General features: G+C 40.6%; 1 protein-coding gene and 1 long non-coding RNA gene across 8 annotated transcripts in view; both read left to right on the forward strand.

Annotated features, from left to right (window-relative positions):
* GRIA4 (glutamate ionotropic receptor AMPA type subunit 4) overlaps positions 1 to 16469 on the forward strand; it is a 221508-nt gene that overhangs the window by 22649 nt on the left and 182390 nt on the right. The gene's annotated exons all lie outside the window — the stretch shown is intronic.
* Positions 7 to 14750, forward strand: LOC309341347. 2 transcript variants are annotated; one of them, XR_014156244.1, is made up of 4 exons: positions 7 to 740; positions 8568 to 9159; positions 12654 to 12764; positions 14515 to 14750. It is a non-coding gene; the product is annotated as an uncharacterized lncRNA (long non-coding RNA). The 2 variants fall into 2 exon arrangements; XR_014156245.1 differs by lacking the exon at positions 12654 to 12764.

Below are 16469 nucleotides of genomic sequence, written 5' to 3' on the forward strand. Positions count from 1 at the left end.
GGTGGTTGCCAAGCTGGCCACATTTTCTGGCTGGTAGGGTGAGTTCATAAGCCACAGAGGCCTGTTCTGCAATAAGCAAAACTCATTAGTAAAATGTGAGCTGGTGCAGTGTACTGTTTATTTAATTCCATTTATGAATGGTTTCCTATGAAATATCTTAAAGCAATTTACCAGCAAGAGCATCAACAATAATATGTATATATATAGAAAGCCAATTACAACGATTTCATATATTAAAAGAATTGTGTTGTTGTGTCAAAGTGTCACTGGTACATTACTGATCTATTTAAATAACTTGTTAGGTGCTTTTCCAGTGCTCAAGGTACTGTGCAGTAGCAAATAAAACGAAGTAAACAAATGTGAATAAATCCCTCCAGTGAAACCATAAAAAAGCAGGACCACTGTAAGAAAACAAGACTAGCCAGTTGATCTGAAGGCCATGCAGAAGAGTTGGATCTTGTTCATTTTGTTTCTCCTCTGCCTCCAGTAGACCAGTAAAGAAGGAGTGCTGCATATCTCAGGGTAAAGTTCATTCTTCAGCCTTGGGACACCTGCCCCTTCTCATGGAAAGCAGGGTTGCCATCAAGGGTCAGCATGGCTGGACACCTGTTGAGGGGCCTCCCCTCGGTTGTGTGCCCACCAGCAAGAACCCTCTGGGCCTGCTTTTCTTCTTCACCACTGTATCCTGTTTGTTCACTTGCCTCTCACTCTGGTCCAGAGGGAAGCAAATCACAAAGCTGGTGAGAAAGGGAAGTAGCTGCCACTGTCTGCTTGCTCATTGGCTGTGCCTGATAAGCAAGCTGGTGGTAGCAATTAGGCAGAGGATGAACAGCAGGGAACAATGGCAGTGGGGTGGTGAAACTTGAAACTGAAATCATAACACAACATAACAGCATAACATAACAACATAACATAACATAACATAACATAACATAACATAACATAACATAACATAACATAACATAACATAACATAACATAACATAACATAACATAACATAACATAACATAACATAACAACAACTTATATATATCTACCACCCTTCATCTGAAGATCACAGGGCGGTTTACAGCATGAAAATACAAAACATCTTTGGCCACCTCATGAGAAGAGAAGACTCCCTGGAAAATACCCTGATGTTGGGAAAGATGGAGGGCACAAGGAGAAGGGGACGACAGAGGACGAGATGGTTGGACAGTGTTCTCGAAGCTACCAGCATGAGTTTGACCAAACTGTGGGAGGCAGTGGAAGACAGGAGTGCCTGGCGTGCTCTGGTCCATGGGGTCACGAAGAGTCGGACACGACTAAATGACTAAACAACAACAACAACAATCATAACAACAGCAACAACCAATGAACCCCTCTTCCACAAGCATATTTAAATGGCCATAGATTGTTTAACCAGCCAAATAAAGAGAGGAGCTCTTTGGAGAACCCAGGCCATTGTGGGTTTTCTGAGTAAGCACTGGCACCCTGAAATGAACCTGGAAGAATCTGGGCCACTGGTGCATCTAGAACGTGATCCTGATATTTCACACCATACTTTGTAATGCCGTGGTGGACCATGCCCATTCAATAAATATTAAAACACAGCCCCGTATGTGAACACAATTAGCAAGACACATTTTTTAAAAAAATCAGAGCATGATCAACGAACTGGAGTTAGGTCAGAGACCCCTTGGGAGCACAATTTCCAGAGATGAAAATGGTGAAAATCGGAGTTAATGGATTTGGCGGCATTGGCCGTCTGGTCACCAGAGCTGCAGTGAACTCTGGTAAAGTTGAGGTTGTGGCTATCAATGACCCTTTCATTGATCTGAACTACATGGTCTATATCTTTAAGTATGACTCCACTCATGGCTGTTTCTGTGCTGAAGTGAAGGCTGACAATGGGATAAATAACAACAGTTCTGCCCATCCAAGCATCTTTCTTTCAGTCTTTGAAAATGCTATCTTTCTAAAGAAATTCTATTATAATTTTGCTTCAGATCTGAAAGGTGGGTACAAAGAATTTTGAGTTAATATCAGTGCAAAGGAACACTCACGTTTAATTCTTGGATTTCTTATTATTCTATGGTCTCTAACCATTCTGATTCTGTTTAGCTTGATTTGCCATAGCTTAACATCTAAAATATGAACATCAGCTGGCTCAAGGTAGACCCTTTAAAGACATGCAGTTGGAGAGTATCTTCATCAAGCAGAAGACATAAAAGAGCTTTCCAGAGCTCTTTATCAGACTGGATGTTACACAAAACAGGAAGTGGAGGAAAGAGGAAAAAGAAATAACAAAATTTGGTTCAGTATAGCAAGAAAGTTTGCATTTAGTCTCAAACACAAGATCAAGACCACAGAATAGACTGGATTAGTTTCTACCAGCTTGTTGCAAGTTGCTGGTTATACCTAGGATCCTGCAACAAAAAAACAAAGGCTGACCTCCCACTTTTTAGAAACAAATTCCAGCAGTTACCCATGTTTCTAGTTAGGCAGTGAGCAGAACTAGAGTTGCATGATGGCAGTCTTTATATTAGGAAAGGCTGTGGATTTTGGCACTTATGGATCAAGACAGCTACATTTGTGTTTCATATTGCATTGTTATACTTAATAAATTATGTATGTGAATTGAGAGGAAAATATCTGCTTAAATATCTGAATCCTCAGTATTGCTGATTATGAACTTACATTTACTTAGGAAAGACACGGATAATTAACAATTGGGTGTTTTTATTCAAAAATTAACATTAACCATATTAGTAGATTGCTGAATTTTGAAGTTATAAGAATCTTTTAAGTGTTATTTGGCAAGAAAGGTATTGGATTAAATGTGCCTGCTTATGGGGCTGTTTTCTTTGAATTTTTTGCCAATGATGCTTTGTATTATTAAAGCTTCCAACATTATCCAGTAGGTGTACTGTTCTGCTCAACATAGTGAAGAATTTAATTTTAATCTAAGGTCTCCCTGTACTTACAAGAATTTCAGTACAGTGGTACCTCGATTTAAAAACAGCCCTGTTAATGAACTATTCGGATTACGAACTCCGCAAAACCGGAAGTAGTGTTCCAGCTTGTGAACTTTACCTCGGTCTATGAACGGAAGCCGAACGGTGGAAGGGCACCGGCGGCAGGAGGCCTCATTAGGGAAAGTGTGCCTCGGTTTAAGAATGGCTTTGGTTTAAGAACAGACTTCCGGAATGGATTAAGTTCATAAACCGAGGTACCACTGTACATTCAAACTACTCCCTTCAATATAAAATACATTTCTCATTCAGTTAACATACTGGATTTCCAGTTACTACAATGCACTTGGGACTACCATTGAAGACAGTCCAGAAACTTCTGTCAGTTTAGAATGAGGTGGTTTGTATCTTGGGTTGTACCTGGAGTTGGTAGTATAGTATACTATGTTTTTTGCCAGATTCGCTGGCTTTCAGTTTGTTTTGGGGGTTCATTGAAGGCACTGGTTTTTCTCTTTAAAGTCCTGAATGGCCTGGTATCAAAATTTTATCAAGAACCATCTTATTCTGTATGCATCTGTTCAAGATTTGAGTTTTGAGGTCAAAAGTGTATCTGGTGGAGTTGAGAGACAGAGGTGGCCTTTTCAGTTGTAGTACCTAAACTATGGAATAGCCCCCACAGAGGGAGCTTCATCAGGTATTTAAAACTCATTATTAATTTTATTTCTTCATTATTAATTAGAATTATGGGGGGGCAATGAATTAATATTTGGCTCTTCCAGGGATTGCAAATTCATGTGTGAATATCTGTGCAAGGAATGGATAATGAAATTACTTTAAAACGAATTGGAAGCCCTTTTCATATTATCCCAGTGATTCTATGCTTATTTTGCCTTGTAGTAATTCATTTTTTTATTGCAGCTGTAAAATCATAATGCAATTATGAAGCCATTAAAGAATCATCTCTTTGTAGTTTGTGCTTCATCTGATCCTGCTATTTAATTGAAAAATCAAAATGCACAATTTACTACCATTAATGATCTTTGATTGATATGGATTAATCAAAAAGGTTTAAATGACAGACATAACACAGCAGGCTTTTTCCCTGAAATTTATAAAAGAATAGATTTCTGTACACCTCTGTGTTTAAAATTCACAGGATAAGAAGTATCCTGGGGTTGCATTTGACAGTTAATTGGGTCCAGCATTTAAGACAAATAAAGCAATGCAGCTTTAATGAGCAAATATGCTAGTAAACACAACATAATACAAAGTTATGCCAAATTTTGTGATCCGCTCTTAATACTGCATCTTTTGCAACAAGATGTCATTCAGCTCTGCATATTTTGAATCAAGGATGGCTACCTTATTTTGACCTGTGGTCTACACTCACCTTTGTCCAATCCTGAGGAGCCTCACGCCAGCAGTGTGTGTGGCCAAAAGTGGATGTGGTCACTTCACACTATCACATGCAAACTCTGTAATGGATGCAAAGGCAGAGGAGATACACAGGAACACAGATACACAGCCTCTCCACTCAGTTGATTCATGCAGATCAGCTGAGGAAGAGTGCTGTCACCCACTATCTGCTCATTAAATGCTGGGTTCTGCCCACCCCAATGCTGTGTCTAATTAATGTTTTGATTTTTGCTACCAAAATCAGTTGGGTCATAGGTGGCCAGAAAAATTTGCTTGGAGGCTGGGTCAGGCTCCTGAACTGGGAAGTTAGCCACCCCTTCTATATAAGATTAAAGATAATCATAGATTATTTTATATTGCTGTATTTAGGAAGTAGACTTCTGGCAGCACCATTTTGAGAAGAGTATAAGAACAGTGGCCAGCCAGAACATCACTCTAAATTGGTATATGACAAAGCTTTGTGCACACTTTTGTTGCTCTTAGATTGCTAAATTAGAGGCCAGGTGGCATCTCTAAGGACCATGCTTGACTCAGGGGGTCTATAGTTGTTGAACTCTCCTGTATTGCTTAGATGTTGTTCAGTTCCATAAATGGCATTGTAGGTACAGACATATATCCAGCCCTTATAAAAATGTTCTTTAGTTCATACACAATGCTAAACTTCCCACCCAGCTTTTCCTACATCACCCATGACAAATATTTGATCATGCAACTAGTTCACCAACATATACAAAGAGGCTTAAACAATTTTCTTTACCTTATTTTATTGGTTGTGTTTGTTGTAATTAGTTTTAGTGTTTATATTGTGTCTGTAAGTCACTTTGCCTCACCTTTGTACTTACAATAATAATAACAACATTGCTGTTGCTGTTTTTTTGCCTGGACAAACAAATGATAGATGGGGTGATAGAATCAACCAGGTAGCAGGTAAAACTGGAACAGAATATTCACATAAGCAGTTCGGTGGATTGTGAGACTTAAAGGCTTAGGAAGCATCTGTGCATTAGAGAAAGAAGGCGCAAGATGTGGGAGAAGACTCTGGAGCATCGCTTTGGACATTCAGACAGTTGGAAAGAGGATTGTTGAAATTTCAGTTACATGGACCAGTCCTTGGCTTCATCCTTGTGGTTCTGAGGCAGCTGCCTATAGTTTCATGTTCAGCCTGTGTTGGCACAGTGCTGGGTACCACCATCCCAATGCAGTTTCAGACAGCAAGAGTCCCTGTGTGCGTATATGCAAACCACCCTTATGTAATAAATTGTAGCATACAGGTCCTAGATTAGTCTTGCATGTTGCCACCATATGTTTGGGCAAGAAAAGCACATCAATTCCCCATTTTTCACAATCACATGGGGGTGTACAAGAAAAAGCTATAGTTCTGTTATGTTTTTCCAACATGCTGGCTTCTGGTTGTGCAGGCAGTGAATATTCAAGTGCTTACATCAACTGTCTCAGCAAAATTAGACAGCTGTATTGGTAATCTTGCTCCAGTCTGTGTGCTGACAAGCAGTGCATGAGTAATGCAAGAGGCCTTTCCAATGTGACCCTCTTCCCAAGCAATAATGAACAACAACAAAAAATCTGCATTATCAGCTATTAGTATATGCCGGAATTAGGATCAAGAGGAGGAAAGATGAGCCCTTAAGTATATGTTTATTACATTTTGTACCAGCTGAGGTCAAGCTAAGTAAGGAAATAGTACCTTGCCAATATTTGGTATGCTTTAATGTTTTAGATTGGTTTGGACTCTATTCCCTACTAGGAAGAGGCATTTAAAGCTTAGTGAATTTATTGTGCCTTATACAGCAAGCTATATGACCTGTAAAAATATTTCCATTTAAATTACAGTTTGGATGAACAGATAAGTGCATTAAAGAGTGATCTTTCATGCTCTGTTTCAAAGGTAATGAAAATATTACTTTGAAATAGAAATCCATTTACCTGCAGAGGCGTTCATTACCAGCAGTAATCTCAAGATTAATAGTCAATAGATATTGGCGATTGTGAATAAACCCTGCCATCTTTTAAACATCCAAATACACGTAAAGGAAGAGTGAGTGACTTCATTGCCATGTACTTCTCTGTTGTGCTTGGTTTTTAGCAAAAAGGCACAGTGTAGCTGTTGTAGATGGGTCTTTTCGAGCTTTATTTATGCTGAAAAATCAGCTATGACCATACTGCTAACTATAATCAGCAAGAGATTACCTGGTAAGAGAAGGCAATGCATAAAACATCAGCACTCAACAAGCAGGTGAAGTAGAAGCAAAAGGCCTTCTGCTCATGAACATGAAAGTCCTCAAGGAAAAGCTCTCTGACTCACAAATACCATGTTGTGTAATTATTCACTCATGTAAGGTGAGCTACAGGTGCATGTAGGATTCATTGACTAGAATTTTAATGGCAGATTTCTTAAATTGGTTGGACATTTTCACTAATACTTAGACTCTGAATCTGAATGCTGTACTGCTGTCATTTCAAGAGGGAGGCTGAGATGGGTTTTAAATTTTAATCCCCAAACAAATCCAGCAGGCTCAGGGATGACACCTTAGGATGTGAGAAATTGACATATCCCATGACATTGAAATAAACAAAGGTTAAGATCATAAACTGGATCCCAAGGATAATCCCTTGCTCAACTGAACACCCAAATAGGCCCATGCCTTCTGATTTATTTAACGGAGGGGAAATGGGAACTTGCTGCTTCAGGACCAGAAGGAAAGAAGGAAGGGGTCTATATGTTGGAGGATAAAAGAGTAGCTATATTTTTATTTAATTATTATTATTAAGATTCTCTCTGCTTTACATCAATTTCTGGGAAGAGATACAGTAAAGGGACTTGAACATACCTTAAATAGAAGAGGATATGCTTTATCTGAGGCCTGCTGCAGACTCAGTTCCTGGCATCTCCTGTTAGGTAGCAGGTGATGGAAAAAACATCAGTCTAAGACTCTGGAAAGCAGCTGCTTGTTGGAATAGACAATATTGGGCTAGGTGGGCACAAAGTATGTGACCTTCTATAAGGCAGCTTCCTATGGTTATTAAGCAAGTGGCATAGATATGCTTGCAAGAGTGTTGTTTTGTAGGATCCTTATTCAGAAATGATGACAATGTCAGGCCAGTCTCAGGATGGGTATCAAAGAGACATTGTTATGTCCTCAGGTACTAACCTGTTTTTGTTGGTTTGTTTGAGAGCCATACAATATGGAGGCAGAATTTACCATGAATTCTCATTTTGTCTCCACTGCCACCACCTCTGGTGAAACTTTATTCTCACTTTTTCTAAACACAATTTCAGTCTTTGTGCTTCTTAATTTTTTATAATGAAGGGTATCCACAACTCAAGAGTTGGTCAACGTGACCCTTTCCTGCTGCCACCCATTCCCTTAGAATGCCTTTGAAATTACCTAGTACAGGCATAGGCAAACTCCGGCCCTCCAGATGTTTGGGACTACAATTCCCATCGTCCCTGACCACTGGTCCTGTTAGCTAGGGATGATGGGAATTGTAGTCCCAAACATCTGGAGGGCCGGAGTTTGCCTATGCCTGTCCTTGTAGCTTGATATAATATAGTTAGGTGTGACATGAACAGCAGCACTAGAGATGGGATGGAACTATTAACTAGAATTGTTTACAAGGGGATCCTGATACATTGCAGTTTTGTATGCCCTTGATGACAGTTTCTAAAGACTTAAGAGACCCTCTTGCTGACAATGGCCTTTAAAAGGCTCATTTCTCTGGCCAAATTCCCTAAGCCTCTGTCCCAGTCAAATTCACTTACAATCTGCTCCAGCTGCTTCTGGTTGTACTAATGGCTACTTGGTTTTCTAAACATGCTTGCGTAACCTTCTGGTAAGACCTTTAGTTACAGCGGTACCTCGGGTTAAGAACTTAATTCTTTCTGGAGGTCCATTCTTAACCTGAAACTGTTCTTAACCTGAGGTACCACTTTAGCTAATGGGGCCTCCTGCTGCCACCCTGCCGCTGGAGCACAATTTCTGTTCTCATCCTGAAGCAAAGTTCTTAACCTGAGGTACTATTTCTGGGTTAGCGGAGTCTGTAACCTGAAGTGTCTGTAACCCGAGGTACCACTGTAGTTATTTTAAACTGTTTTATGTTGTGTTTTAACGTTGCAAACCCACCCTGGACCTTAGGGTGAAGACTGCATAATAAATAACAACAAAAACAAAAACAACCCAGTCACTGTCTCCCTTTTTACTATCTTCTCCAGCACAGTACTGTTAATACACACTGGGGATGGATCGCTTAATATTCAGCTCTGTGCTTGTCTACTTTCACTTCAGTCTTCTCTGCTCTTGCCTCACACCTCCGTCATCTGCTAACTTTCCCAACTGACAGTTAACTCCCAATTGACAGTCCCAAATGACAGTTAACTGCCTATCTTTCACCGACTAGAACCTTCAGCTGCAGCATGCTGTTTCCCAGACCAATCAAAAATGAATTTATCTGATCCAGGCCCTGGCTATAAATATTAAAAGCAGCCTTCTTTCTCTCCCCTTTCTGAATCTTATCACCAAGCAGTTGCTGATAAACAGGCCTGCAACATAGTAATAGTGCAAGGCCTCAAACTTGGGCAGTTAGCACTCTGGCAGCAATGAGGTTGCAATAAATCTTTTAGAAAGCACAAAACGCAGACAGACATATACACAACCTTTCTCCATGCCCTCCTATGTAATGGAAAGTGCATTTGAGTCAGGTATGAAGAATGCATGGTAAAATTTACTCTTGTCCTGGAACTGGAAACGGTGATGCTGCTAGGTGCACTAATAGTGTAAGTTCAGACTGATAAGCTCTGTCCTCTGTCTGCTGCAGCCGTGATAACAAACATGGCGCCCTCTTGATGTTGTTGGACTTCAGCTCCCATCAACCCCAGCCAGCATGTCCAATGGTCAGGGATAATGGAAGTTGTAGTACAAAGCATATTGCCTATTCCTGGGGTTTTAAGTTTCCATGAAGTGAGAGGTCAGACCAAAAATAATATTTCTCCCTTTGCTGTCCCTTGGTTGCTATCAAGTAACTATCAAGTAACACAAATGTGCATGCAGGTTGTTGGTAGTGAGAGGGCAGAAAGAACAAAGGTAATTCACTGAAATATTTGAAGAGGGTCAACTTTACGATCTTCCTCACACCTAAACAAAGGCTTTTCCAACAGGTTGGCCTCCAGTTTGAGAATTAATTGTCTAGAGACTCCCCAACCAGGTGCCCTCTATAGGTTTTAGACTATAGCTCCCATCAATCTGCATGACAGATGTTCTGGGATGACGTGATCCAAAATATCTGAAAGGCTCGAGGTTTTGGAAGGCTGGTGAAGAATTGGGATTCTTAAATCCGAACCACGTTGCCTTTAGTGATAAACAGTATATATGATAAATTGATATTCTGCCTTTAGCATGGGCATAACATTTGGTAGTAGCACAGTTTGACACACTTACCCTATGCAAGATGCCTTTACTCACAAGTAATATTCACAAATGTTACATCCTTAAAAAATTGTGTGGCGGGGGTAGTGAAGCCAATAATGGTGAAATATGCAGTGAAATATTGGGCCTGTTGAATTTTAAAAGCAGTAAATTTAGCTCTGGCACAGCTGGTTCATTTATGCTTATGATTCCTTATGATTCCTTACTACTTCATGACCTGAAGCTTAAATACTTGAACAGGCCCCACTAAAAACATTTGTGTTTGAGGCATATGAGGATATAAGGAATTTCCATCTGTTATTAGGGCCTCACTTAATACTTTAGTCATCATGTGATAATCAAGCTGTATCTTGCCTGATTTTACCTCACATTTTCCTGTAACTCTGGACTGGTTTGCCCAGGTAAAATAAAAGACATCCTGTTAAAGGCAGATAGAAAGATCACATCACAGCCTGTCAGTTTCAGTAAAAGACACCTTTTTTAATGTCTGGCTGTCCTAAATTTGACCTTGTCATTTTATGCCCTAGTGGGCATTTACTATTGTTAGCTTCTTAAACCAGGGCAGAGACAAATATAAAAGCACAAGGAACTATTCTGTAAATCACAGTAGGCAGGAAACAAACATTTATAAAGCACAAAATGCACAAACCTTAGTAATAATTAGTTCATATAGAGCAGCAATTGTCTGTGGCCCTCCACTCAGGCAGTAGGTGGATCTTGGAACTGCTCAAATGCTGGAGACTGATTATAGCAGTTATGGTAGGAATTATCCCATGATAGAAAAAAATAGATCAGATATGTTTTAAATGTGTCCCTGTGTGTGTCTGTGCATGCACAATGTGAAGTGTTCTGCTCAGAGAGCACAGCAGAGCCCTAATCAAATCATTACTGAAACCATTGGTATTTGCACTCACCCTGCTTTCTGCAGAAGCATATTAAAAGTGTGGCACCCTTTGTGGTGGGAGAATATTATCATTATTTTATTGATTGGTTGATTGATTGATTGATTGATTTATACATACATACATACATACATACATACATACATACCCCGTGGCCTCTTCAGCCACTCTTGGTGGCCCCCCAACAGAATATCAAAAACACAATAAAACATTAAACATTAAAACCTTCCCTAAACAGGGCTGCCTTCAGATGTCTTCTAAAAGTCAGGTCGTTGTTTCTTTCCTTGACATCTGATGGGAGGGCATTCCACAGGGCGGGCACCACTACCGAGAAGGCCCTCTGTCTGGTTCCCTGTAACCACACTTCTCACAGTGAGGGAACCGCCAGAAGGCCCCTGGAGCTGGACCTCAGTGTCCAAGCTGGACAATGGGGGTGGAGACGTTACTTCAGGTACACTAGGCCGAGGCCATTTAGGACTTGAAAGGTCAGCACCAACACTTTGAATTGTGCTTGGAAATTGTACTGGGAGCCAATGTAAGTCTTTCAGGACTGGTGTTATAGAGTGAGGGAATGATCTCCTCCCATGAAATACTGGAAGGAAGAATTGCAACAGATACAGTGGAACCTCAGGTCGCAAACATGATCCATGTGGGAGGCATGTTCACAGTCCGCAGCGTTTGCAACCCTCAGTGCCACATCTGCACACACGCGGATGCGATTCAGCACTTCTGCGCATGCACAAAGTGTGATTTAGTGCTTCTGCGCATGCGCGAGCACCGAAACCCGGAAGTAACCCATTCCGGTGCATAACCCAAAACGTCTGTAACCCGAGGTACCACTGTATGTGGTCATGTCTTCAGCCAATTATGCAAGGCAATAAGAAGAAAACAGCAATGGGGGATGGGGGGGGGAGCGGATGAAGCAAGAGTCAGTGTATATTATGAGAATGTGCAGTAATGATGTAGCGTACACATTAAATCTTCAGTAAGTCACATTTCTCAGTAATTTAATACTAAGAATATATATAGTGCGGCAGCAAAGTGTGCAAGAAATTGCTTCATGCAGATCTTGTTTGTACAGTTTGCCAAGATAGAACATGGTTTATCATAGGCAGACAAACATGCAGGCACCCAGGATAGGAGATTATGGCTGCTTTGCTCCTCCATCGGTTGTTCTGCTGCTTTGCTGTACTGACCTAAACAGTAGGTTGGCTTAAAATGCCCTACTAGCCCAGATCAACTGTAAAACCATAGGGCAAGCTCTGCACTCAGCGCATGGTTTGCTGGAGAGACCTGACTCACCCTGTGGCTTGTGCAAAGGGCAGTATATTCATTAATTAAATATCTAAATAACCATCAGCCCAAGTTCGGATAGCATACCTTACCAAACCATGTCTTAGCTCAGTACTGCAGCAATATGACTACAGGAGGAGCAAAGCACCAGGCCAGTAATTACCTTAGTGTCTCTACAATGATCACGAAGTAGGTAAGTATAATTATCCACATTCTGCAAATTGTGTGTGTGTGCACGCACATGAAAGTGAGGGAGGTACAGAGACTGGTTTTCCTAAGACTGACAATTCTAAGTGAATTCAGAGAGAGAGGTTTAGAACTGGGAGGCTCCTATATTCTACTATATATGTCTTAGCTCGTTTCAGGAGATTCTGGAGCACATTCTACAGCATACACTCTTCGTTCAGGACATTGTCTAAACATGCAGGTACCATTACTAAGGTTCTCATTCATGAATATTCTGAGGATCCTTAATACCATTCTGAGGAACTGCAGGTTTTGCTGGAACACAGTTTGAGAAGCTTAGAATTAGAAGCTTTTAAAATTAATAATAAAACCCTGTGCGCTGTATCTTTGACCATTGTGGCTTGAGTTGTGGCTGAAGAAGAAGCCTGGCTTATAAATGACTGTAATATTTCTGTCTCATTCAGATATATAGCATTTTTGCAGAGCAATGTACGCAGGTGAAGAAAACTGTTTTTATTAGAGTGGCTGAGGCAATCTCAAGAAGGTCAAGGCGATAAATAATTGTCAGAAATTCTGTAGGTACACAGAAAGTTTCTTGCTTACTAAGAGGTAGTGAAAAAGATCAAACTCCTTTGTCCCCAGAGAGAATTCATTACTTTGAGCTGATGAGTTAGATTTGCACTTTGATTTAGGGATCATATTTTACAGAGGACAGCATCCGCTTGGCATTATAGATGGCACCAGTTAGCGGAAGGTTGTGTTGAATGACAATCACTGGTGCTAGTGTGGTAGAGCAGCATGGAGTTGAGTTCAAATCATTGCTTAGCTGCTCCCTGAATTCCTGCTAGAATATTTTCAACATTTTTATCTGATTTTAATGATATTATGCCGGACTGACTGTTTTTAATTGTTGTTGTACTGTTATGGATTCCTGCTGCTGTTCAGTTGGGATCCATGATATATTTTAATTGTTATGTATTTTGTGTTTTGATATCTTATGAGGAACAGGCCTTAAAAGCCCTAAAAGCCAGCCTAAAAATACATTAAAACTGAGTGACTCTTTCTCTGCACCTATCTAACACTTGAGAGTGCACACGATCAGTATACATGGCCGATAGGGCAGTATATGCAAAAGAAACATTCCGGGTGTGGGCTTCTCATTCCTCCAGTCTATTGTGGTGTGCATCATCAAGGGAAGGTGATAGTCTAAGAAGATTTAGTCTAGTAGGATTGAAATTCTAAAGTAGACTAGAAGTTTAAGGGAAAGCTAGTGTCAGGACCCTGGACAAGGACCAAGGGGCTGTTTCTGAACTACAGCTGAGGCAACAAAAGCAGCTGGCAGAGCTTTATAGTGTAGAATGAATAGTTTATACAAAAGACCTGCCCCCTAAATACTGCATCTGGTCAGCTAATAGGCCTGTATCTTTTTCTGCAGCCATCTGCATTTTCCAGGCAGTGTGATTTCAAACTTTAGGGACTTATTTGTGGAAAGCTTATTGGTTCTTTCATTATTCCTCAAGGAGTCTGGCTGTGTCATCAGAGTCCAGTAGTAGAGGTGCCCCCTTTGTTGTTCAGGGGACAAGATGTGGGTTCCAGTGCCAGAAGATTGACATGGCAAGGACTGGTGGATTCACCTTCAATCCTTAAGTCTACTGTTGTACGAGGACTTTGCATCTGAGGAATCATAGAACTGTAGAGTTGTAAGGGGCTCTGAGGGTCCTCTAGTCCAACTGCCTGCAGTGCAGGAATCTCAGCTAGATCATACATGGCAGATGGCCGTAACGTCACCCAGTTCACATTTACCAACTTCCTCACAAGAATATAATGGAAGACTTTGTCAAAAGCTTTACTGAAATCAAGATACACTATGTCTACAGAATTCCCCTTTTCCACCAAGCTTGGGCTTCAACTCTCTCCTTGCATTGTTGGAGACTGTTTTCCCTTTGGGTAAAGACAGGCAAAGTAGGTGTTGAGCAGTTCTCTCTGTATCCCAATAGCATTTCTCCAACTTCTGCATGCAAAGGACTTAATACTTATTCTTCCTCTCGCTTCCACTGATTTCAGTGGGATTCTTTTTCAAGTCAGATATTGAAGACTAGGGCCCATCTCTATTCATTGACTATGTGTAAAACACAAATGTCAGCATACAGTATTTTTGAGGGGTGGAGGTGGAATGCAACTTAACTAAGATGAAGCCTCAGCAAGATTTATATCTTATTCAATAGCAGTTGTTGCAAAATAAATCTGCTTTTTGGCATAAATATGTTATAGTATTGCAGTAACGATTCTACTGGTAATGATAAAACATCTACTCTTATTTTACAGCCAGGAGATGTAGGAAATGGATATCTCCCAAAATATCCTTCTCAGCAAAAAAACTGTTCTTGTTTTCTGTTTTACGCTGCCCTGTGGAGGAAAGGAGTATGGTCCTCTTACTGATGCAGGCTTGATGATGTTGGTGATGGTGATTAATACATTTATACCAGCCTGATGTTGTTGTTTTTATTAATTATGATGTTAGACCTATGATGTGTTTTCTGTAAGACACTTTACTTGCTTTAATAAAGAAAAAAGGAGAAAATACATTTATGAATTGCTTCCCATGAGGCACCCCAAAATGATTTATAATATAGTAACATATATAAAACAGTCACATATAAAAACAATTAAAATGACTGCATATATAAAAACATTTTTTAAAAACAAACAAACCCAAGTATGAATATTAAAAAAAACACCAGTTTAAAACAACAGCACATACGTCAAATCAATTTGGATCAAGGAGAGATACCAACAGAGATAAAGATTTTAGAAGGCTTGTTGAAAGAAAAACATCTTTAGCAGGCATCGAAAAGACAGCAGAGAATGTGCCTTCTGACATACAGGGACGGAGGGAGTGGAACCTGTTCAAAAATGTATTCCACCAAATCCAAAGAAATCCTGGGCTAATTGAAGTGGACTTATTTGCCTTACACCTCATCAACCAAATTTTGAGGTTCTTCTCCAGATGCTACCACCCATGGGCAGAGGCCACAGATGCCCTCCACACCAACTGGCTCAAAGGACTTATTTTTGCATTCCCTCCCACACCCCTCTAGCAAGGACCCCCAAGAAGGTATGGGAGGAACACAACAAAGTAGTAATGGTAGCTCCTTGCAGGCCGAGGAACCCTAGTTTTCTGAGATAACATGCATTGCAACAGAACCCCCTTGGCATCTCCTGGTGTCCCCAAGACCTCCTCACACAAGGTCACTTACCCAGACCCAGAATGGCTCGATCTGACTGCATAGCAATTTTAAAAAGATGCTTCTTAAAATCAGGCCTGTCCCCCAACATAGTGGGGACCATCCTATCGGCATTACAACCATCTACTTTTTGGCTGTACCAAAGCACCTGGACAGTCATCCTTCAATGCTGCAAGTGTAAGAACAGGGGTCATCAAATGCCAACAGTGCCCTTCAGCTCTCTATATTGGAAAAACAGGCCAAACCCTACACCAAAGGATAAATGGACATAAATCTGATATCAGGAATCACAAGACAGAGAAACCAGTAGGAGAACACTTCAATCTCCCAGGACATTCTATACAAGATCTCAAAGTAGCTGTCTTGTTACAAGAGAATTTCAGAAATAGACTGGAAAGAGAAGTTGCTGAATTGCAACTTATTACCAAATTTTAAACCATGAAGAGACCTGGTCTGAACAGAGACATCGGATTCTTATCTCATTATACATGATAAAGCTATTTTTAGCCATCTCACCCCTTGCTTTTTCCTGTAAGACCAATTGCAGTTGTTAACAGTCATCAACAGGTTTACCACACCTATCAGCCAATCACTCATTCCCACCACCCTTCTGAGTAACACCCCTCCCCACCCTCCCACTAAATATAAGGGTCTGGTGACTTCTGTTTCAGTGTATCTGAAGAAGTGTGCTTGCACCTGAAAGCTCATACCAATAACAAACTTGGTTGGTCTCTAAGGTGCTACTGGAGGGAATTTTTCTATTTTGTTTCGTACAGGTGTTCAGACAAGGCAAGCCTCCAAGACCATGACTTGGTAAGTGGCTGGGATGTCTTAAAGTGCAGGATTATCAATTACTCCACCTTAGCAACACACTGTACATACCTCTGAGCTATTGCATCTCTCTTTATGGCTTTCCTCTTAGCTTGGCAAAATGGCAAGCCATAGCTGCTTTCAGGACCACCAACAATAAATGTCCCCAGGAGGTGACTAAGTTTCTTTCTCAAGCCAGTGGGTGGTGTTAATCTCCACTTAAGT

This window comes from Podarcis erhardii, assembly GCF_964252035.2.
Source record: "Podarcis erhardii genome assembly, chromosome: 4".
NCBI classification, from domain to species: Eukaryota; Metazoa; Chordata; class Lepidosauria; order Squamata; family Lacertidae; genus Podarcis; species Podarcis erhardii.